Below are 7,093 nucleotides of genomic sequence, written 5' to 3'. Positions count from 1 at the left end.
GGGGGGGGAACCTATTTGGTATTCTGGAAGGAGAGAAATATTACTGTTCTGAATATTTAAATTCATTTTCCATCCATTTACCAGTGTTTTAAGATAAGGCACAAAGTGCTAAATTTTTATTTCCTATGAAAATTATCCTTTGTGTTTCTAAGAGAAACAAAAATGAAGGAGTATTTTGTATATCATTTTGCAGATTAGAAACCTGGTTCAGATTTCCACTTCCAGATATCAAATTTCACCTAAAAGAAAACAAAAGCTATAAGAACTGATATCTGATCTACTACTGATCTTTTTCATTTCTGCAAGTTTCCTTGTTGCTAATTACTAATGATATATAATTACATATAAGGCTAAATGATCTATAAAACAACATTGTATGAGAATTTTCTTTCTTTTTTCCTTTGATGGTGGTATGGGCAATTGAACCCAGGGGCGTAGGCAAATGCTACACACTCAACAGTCTATCTCATTTGTTTGTTTGTTTTTAATCTCAAAGATCAAGTTATATAACACCAGAATTTAAGAAAATGCATCTGGTTCACTGTCCTACCTGTCCAGTCCCTAAGTACTTCAATCACAGAAGGAGTTAAATATAGTCAACAGCTCACTGGAGGATACCAAATCTTACGCTCTATGACAAAAACTATTACAAGCGGACAAAGCAGAAACATATCACTTACAGAAACAACAAGCATAAAATAACAGAAAGACTATAGTTTCAAATTAACCATGGTAGCTAACTTATCCATCTACACAGATGAGAGAACTGAAAATCAAAACTAACAATTTGTAGTGGGCATGATGGCACATGCCTATAATCCCAGCAGCTCAGCAGGCTGAGGCCAGAGGATCATGAGTTCAAATCCAGCCTCAGCAACTTAACAAGGCCCCAAGCAATTCAGCAACTCTATCTGTAAATAAAATATAAAAAGGGCTAGGGATGTGGCTCAGTGGTTAAGTATCCCTAGAGGATAGGGGAGGAAGAAAAAAAAAAAAAAAACCCTGACAATCTGTGCTCTCAAAACACCAGATGAGGAAATACCCTGGTACAATATACAAATTAAGTAACAAAGGCTGGAAAATCAAACTGAAATTTGAACACCAAGTCTAACATTTTTTAAACTAAGTAACCAAGAGAAATGGAAGCCAAAGAAGTCATCTATAAAAATGAAGGAGTAATACTATATTTAGTTCAAAGAGAAGATGATTATTTATTCAAAATCCTTCATACAGCACATAGTTAATGCTCAATAAATAGGAGCTATAGCAATTAAATTACATATTGTAAGAGTCTTTGATCATAACAGTCTCCACTTTTAGAATATAAGCTCACAATAGCTAGGCAATGGGTCATTTTTACATCCCCAGAGTCTTGGCATTAATTTGAATAAATAAGGAATATGGAGGTGGAAGTAGAAGACGAGAGTCAAAGAAGTTACATACAAGTTTCTTTTTTATGATGGGAGGGACACTGGGGATTGAACTCAGGAACACTCAATCACTGAACCACATCCCTAGCCCTATTTTTTTTTTTTTTTTTAAATGACAGGGTCTCAGCAAGTTGCTTAGCGCCTCGCTTTTGCTAAGGCTGGCTTTGAACTCTCGATCCTCCTATCTCAGCCTCCTGAGCAGTGGGGATTGCAGGTGTGCGCCACCTGGCCTGGTACAATTTTCTTATTTCAAAAGGACTGCTACAATTTAGATCTAGAATGTCTCCCAAAACCCCATAAGTTAAAAGGCTTGGTTCCTAGTTTGGCAGTACTGGGAGGTGGTGAAAATTGAGAGGTGGGACCTAGTGGGAAGTTTCAGGAGAGTCACTGGGGATATGCCCTTGAAGGGCATTGTGGGACCCCAGTCCCTTCTTCCTCTTTTTTCATGGTCTAGCCATGAAGTGAACAATTTTGCCTGGTGCTGCCACTCTGATGTGCTGATTCACTGCAAGGCAAGAATCAATAGTACCAATAGATGATGGGCTGAAACCTCCAAACTACGAGCCTAAATAAACTTAATAGTTATGTCAGGTATTTTTTATAGTATTAGAAAGCTGAGGAATACAATGATGATGATTAAGTACTCTCTCCTGTTAATCCACAGCTACTCTGCTTACCCTAGTATCAGCTATACAGAAGAGTATCTCTTTGGCATCTTATTGCTCCCACAGATATGTTCATTATTGCTACCTATAAACTCTGTTCTATCTAAATCATGAAGTTTAAGGCCTAGGAGCACTATTAAACTTGGGTCTACCCATCTCCCAGACACTGCATGTAATTATAAGATAAAAGTAGCAAAAGAAGCAGGACTTTCTCATCTATGTGTAGCATGAGAAAAGCAATAAAATAAAAAATAAGCCAGGTGTAGTGGCACACACCTATAATCCCAAAGGCTAGGGAGGCTGAGGCAGGAAGAAGGGTTCAAAGCCAGCCTCAGCAAAAGAGAGTTGCTAAGCAACTCAGTGAGACCCTGTCTCTAAATAAAATACAAAATGGGGCTGGGGATGTGGCTCAGTGGTTGAGTGCCCCTGGGTTCAATTCCTGCCCCCCCCCCAAAAAAACAAACAAATCATAAACTACTTCTCTCTTATATAAAAAAAAAAAAGTTACCACATAAATAATTCAGGTTTCCCTTAATATATAGAATGCCAATGAAAGAACACCTGAGTTTCAAATGGAATTAAAAATTCCTGGAAGCTCATTTCCATAAAGATTTCAGACTATTTAAAAGAAAGCTGACCAGACAAAAGGAACAATCTGGATGGTCCACTTCCACAACATACCTTTTGCTGAGAAGACATTTGGGCTTCTAATCCTCTAGCATACACATTCATTCATAACTTCAAAGGAAAAGAACCAACAGAGGTAAGGAATTCCCTGAACCATTATATACGCATGTCAAGATTAATTCTGAAGGTCCCTTGAAAAATAAGTAACTCAGAATACAGTAACCTAGTTGTTTATGAATGACAGCTCTTCTAAATGTTATTCCTTACCACTATTAAAAAGTTAGTCTTTTGGGCTGGGGACATAGCTCAGTTGGTAGAGAACTTGTCTCACATGCACAAGGCCCTGGGTTCAATCCCCAGCACTACAAGAAAAAAAAAAAAAAGTTAGTCTTTAATTGCTAAGCACAGTAGCACACACCTTAATTCTAGCAGCTCAGCAGGCTGAGGCAAGAAGATCATGAGTTCAAAGACAGCCTTACCAACTTAGCAAGGCCCTGAGCCTTAATAAGACCCCATCTCAAAATAAAAAGGGTAGGGGACATGGTTTAGCACCACTGGGTTCTATACCTGGTACCAAAAAATAACACTAAGTCTTTGATAAATTGGTAAAGGGCTTAGTTTTGTTTTGGTACTGAGGTGCTCTACCTCCCCAGCCCTTTGTTTCTTATTTTAAGATAGGATCTCGCTAAGTTGCCCAGGATGGCCTTGAACTTTAGATCCTCCTGCCTCAGTCCCGAGTTGCTGGGATTTCAGTATACACCACCACACTTGGATGGTAAATTGGTAAATGAAATCTTCATTCAAGTTCTGATATTGTTACCAAAATGGCCGGTGAGCACAACCTGAACTTTGACTCCCTTAAATGTAAGATGAGAGTCACTATATCTTCAAACCTTTAAAATTACAGCAAGGTAAGTCGAATAAGTTAAGGGTGGTAAAAGTGGGAGCCAGAGGAATGAGAAGTCATTAGTATAGTATTGAGAACCCTCAACACTAGACACCATTCATGCTGCTCAGAAATTGACACTGGGCAACAACCACAGAGGAGTCTAGCTAGAAATGCGCATAGGGACAATTTTCCCTATGTATCCTCCCCTATAATGTAGTCCTAGAATATCCTTTACCATTTGCCTACCCCTCTTTAGCCTAACTCCAGTTATTCCAGACTAAGTTCATACTTCTGGGCATTCCTCCCCAATCTATTCTACAGTCTGGGTTAGATGTCCCTGCCACACACATTGTGTTTACTTCTCTTTTTTTGGTACAGGAGATTGAACCTAAGGGCGCTCAACCAATGAGCCACATTCCCAGTCATTTTCTATATTTTATTTAGAGACACGATCTCACTGAGTTGCTTAGGGCCTTGCTAAGTTGCTGAGGTTGGCTTTGAACTTGCAACTTCCTGCCTCACCCTCTTGAGCGACTGGAACTACAGGTGTGCACCACCACGCCCAGCACATGTGTTTACTTCCTTATCTTACCTTATCTTTAGATATTTGAGGGCTGGGGATGTGGCTCAAGCTGTAGCACGCTCCCCTGGCATACGTGCGACCCTGGCATACGTGCGACCCGGTTGGATCCTCAGCACCGCATACAAACAAAGATGTTGTGTCCAACGAAAACTAAAAGATAAATATTAAAATTCTCTCTCTTAAAAAAAAAGGGGGGGTGCGGGGCTGGGAATGTGGCTCAAGCGGTAGCGCGCTTGCCTGGCATGCGTGCGGCCCGGGTTCCATCCTCAGCACCACATACAAAGATGTTGTGCCCGCCGAAAAACTAAAAAATATTAAAAAAAAAAATTCTCTCTCTCTCTCTCTCAAAAAAAGATATTTGATAAATGTTAGCTGAATAAATTAACAGTCAAGAGTTCAACCTCAGCTAGTTTTTCAACAAAAAGGCTCAATTATAACGAAAGAGCTTATATATAACTTTGTAATTGCCTCATATAGTTTAATATTCAGAAAACTGAAAAATTTTGTGTATTAGGTATAAAAAGACTTTTTATACCTAATACACAAAATTTCACCTTCATGAAATCCCCAACTTTGATCAGAAAAACAAAAGCCTCAATCTTGGAGTAACATTTTCTACCACTTTTCAGTTTTAAAGGACAAAAGACTTAGTGCCTCTCATTTTACATTATAAGGGAGGAAAAGGAGGCCCAAACAAGTTCAGGCTCCACTCACTAGTTTGGTAACAATGCCAGAACTTATCAAAGACTAACTTTTTAATGATGTTAAGGACTAACATTTAGAAGAGCTGCCATTCATAAACAACTAGATTACTGTATTCTGAGCCACTTCTTTTCCATGCTGCTGATAATGACTCAATTTGGAGAGTTCAGGGAATTCCTTACCTTCATTGGTTCTTTTCCTCTGACCTTATGAATGTGTATGCTAGAGGATTAGAAGCCAAAATGTCTTCTCAGAAGACATCCAGCTTTTTCCCTTTGTCTGTTCAGCTTTCTTAAATAGTATGAAATTTCCCTTGGAAATGAACTTCCAAATCGTCTTTTTTTTTTAATATTTATTTTTTAGAAGTAGTTGGACACAATACCTTTATTTTGTTTATTTATTTTTATGTGGTGCTGAGGATCGAACCCAGGGCCTCGCACATGCTAGACAAGAGCTCTACCACTAAGCCACAATCTCAGCCTCCCAAATGGTCTTTTGATACATATAAAAACCTCCCTTGATTTATTACCTTATCCAAGGTTCCTCACTTTCTTTTGGACCCTCGTATTTAAAAAGAGAAAAGTGAGACTACTGATGTAAAGAATTTGGATAGAAAATCCACAAAACAAAGGTAAAGTACAGTTTAACTTTAAATGATTATCCATTTTAAAAAACCACAAATACAAAAAAACTGAAAAGGCTGGCAACAAGGAGGACTAATTTATCACAAAACACAATGAGCTGTCCTACCTATGGTAGCACTCATGCTTTTTATTGGGTTTTGGATGGTTTTTTTCCATGTGGACTTTTATTTGATATTGTTAATTTGTTGATATTTTCTTCATTTTTTATGTTTTATTTGTTCTTTTTAGATATACATGACAATACATTGTATTTTGACATACATGGATCATACTCTTTGAGTTAACCTTCATGAAATCCCCGACTTTGATCAGTTCGTCCCTGTTGGGACCAGAAGGGCATAAAAAGTACACTGAGGCCAGACACAGTGGCACATTATCTGTAATCCCAGCTACACAGGAGACTAAGGCAGGAGGATCACAAGTGTGAAGTCTGCCGGGGCAACTCAGACCCTGTTTCAAATTTTTTAAAAATTTTAAGTCTGGGGGAGGGAAGAGTTGTACTAGGGATGGAGTCAGTGGTAAAATGCTTGCCTGGCTTAATGGTTCGATACCCAGTACCATTTAAAAAAAAAAAAAAAAAAAACAGTGCACTGAGCACCACATCACTGCCACCAGCCCAACACAAACCACTCAATTTCCTGACCAGGATCCTCTGTTAAAATCTAATAGTTATTTAAGAATATCTTAACAATATGGGGGGCTGGGGTTGTGGCTCAGCAGTAGAGCACTCGCCTAGCATGTGCGAGGTCCTAGGATCCTCAGCACCACATAAAAATAAATAAAATAAAAGTGCTGTGTCCAACTATAAAAAAATACATATTTTAAAAAAGAATGTCTTAATAATAAGAAGCGGCACTTACCACTGCTACTGGTAGACTAACATTCACTCTATCAGGAAACTAGAATGATAATTACAAAGAATCGTGTGTGTGTGTGTGTGTGTGTGTGTGTATTTTTTTTTTTCCTGGTGGTTCTGAGGATTGAACCCAGGGCCCTGTACATGAGAGGCAAGCACTCTACCTACTAAGCTATATCCCTAGCCCCCCATATTATTTACTTCTAATATTTACTAAGCACATACTATTTACTACATACTATGTACCCAGCTGCTAGTTACTAGGATTCCTCTAATTAAAAGAATAATATATTCTATAACATATTCATCATGGTATCTGAATTTTCTATATGGATCTACAAAATCCCCTAGGTCCACAACAAAACTAAACAAGCCTAAATTGTGTAAGAAAATGGATGAATGCTAAGCTAGCTAAGCTCCAATGAAACGTTAGGCTTTCTTAAATGTTTCATTTTATTAAGCATCAAATTATTTTTAAAATTGGAAAATTAAGGGCTGCGACTATAACTCTGTGGTAGAGCACTTGCACTGGGGATTGTAGAAGCATACATGTATACAAACGTATCTTTTATGCCTGTAAACCCAGCTACTTAGAAGGCTGAGACAGGAGGATCATAAGTTTGAGGCCAACCTGGGTAACTTAGCCAGACTCTGACTCAAATACAATTTAAAAAAAAAAAAAAAAAAAAAAAGGGGG

The sequence above is a fragment of the Marmota marmota genome, unplaced genomic scaffold, assembly GCF_001458135.2.
Source record: "Marmota marmota marmota unplaced genomic scaffold, marMar, whole genome shotgun sequence".
NCBI classification, from domain to species: Eukaryota; Metazoa; Chordata; class Mammalia; order Rodentia; family Sciuridae; genus Marmota; species Marmota marmota.
This window is presented reverse-complemented; position numbering follows the sequence as displayed.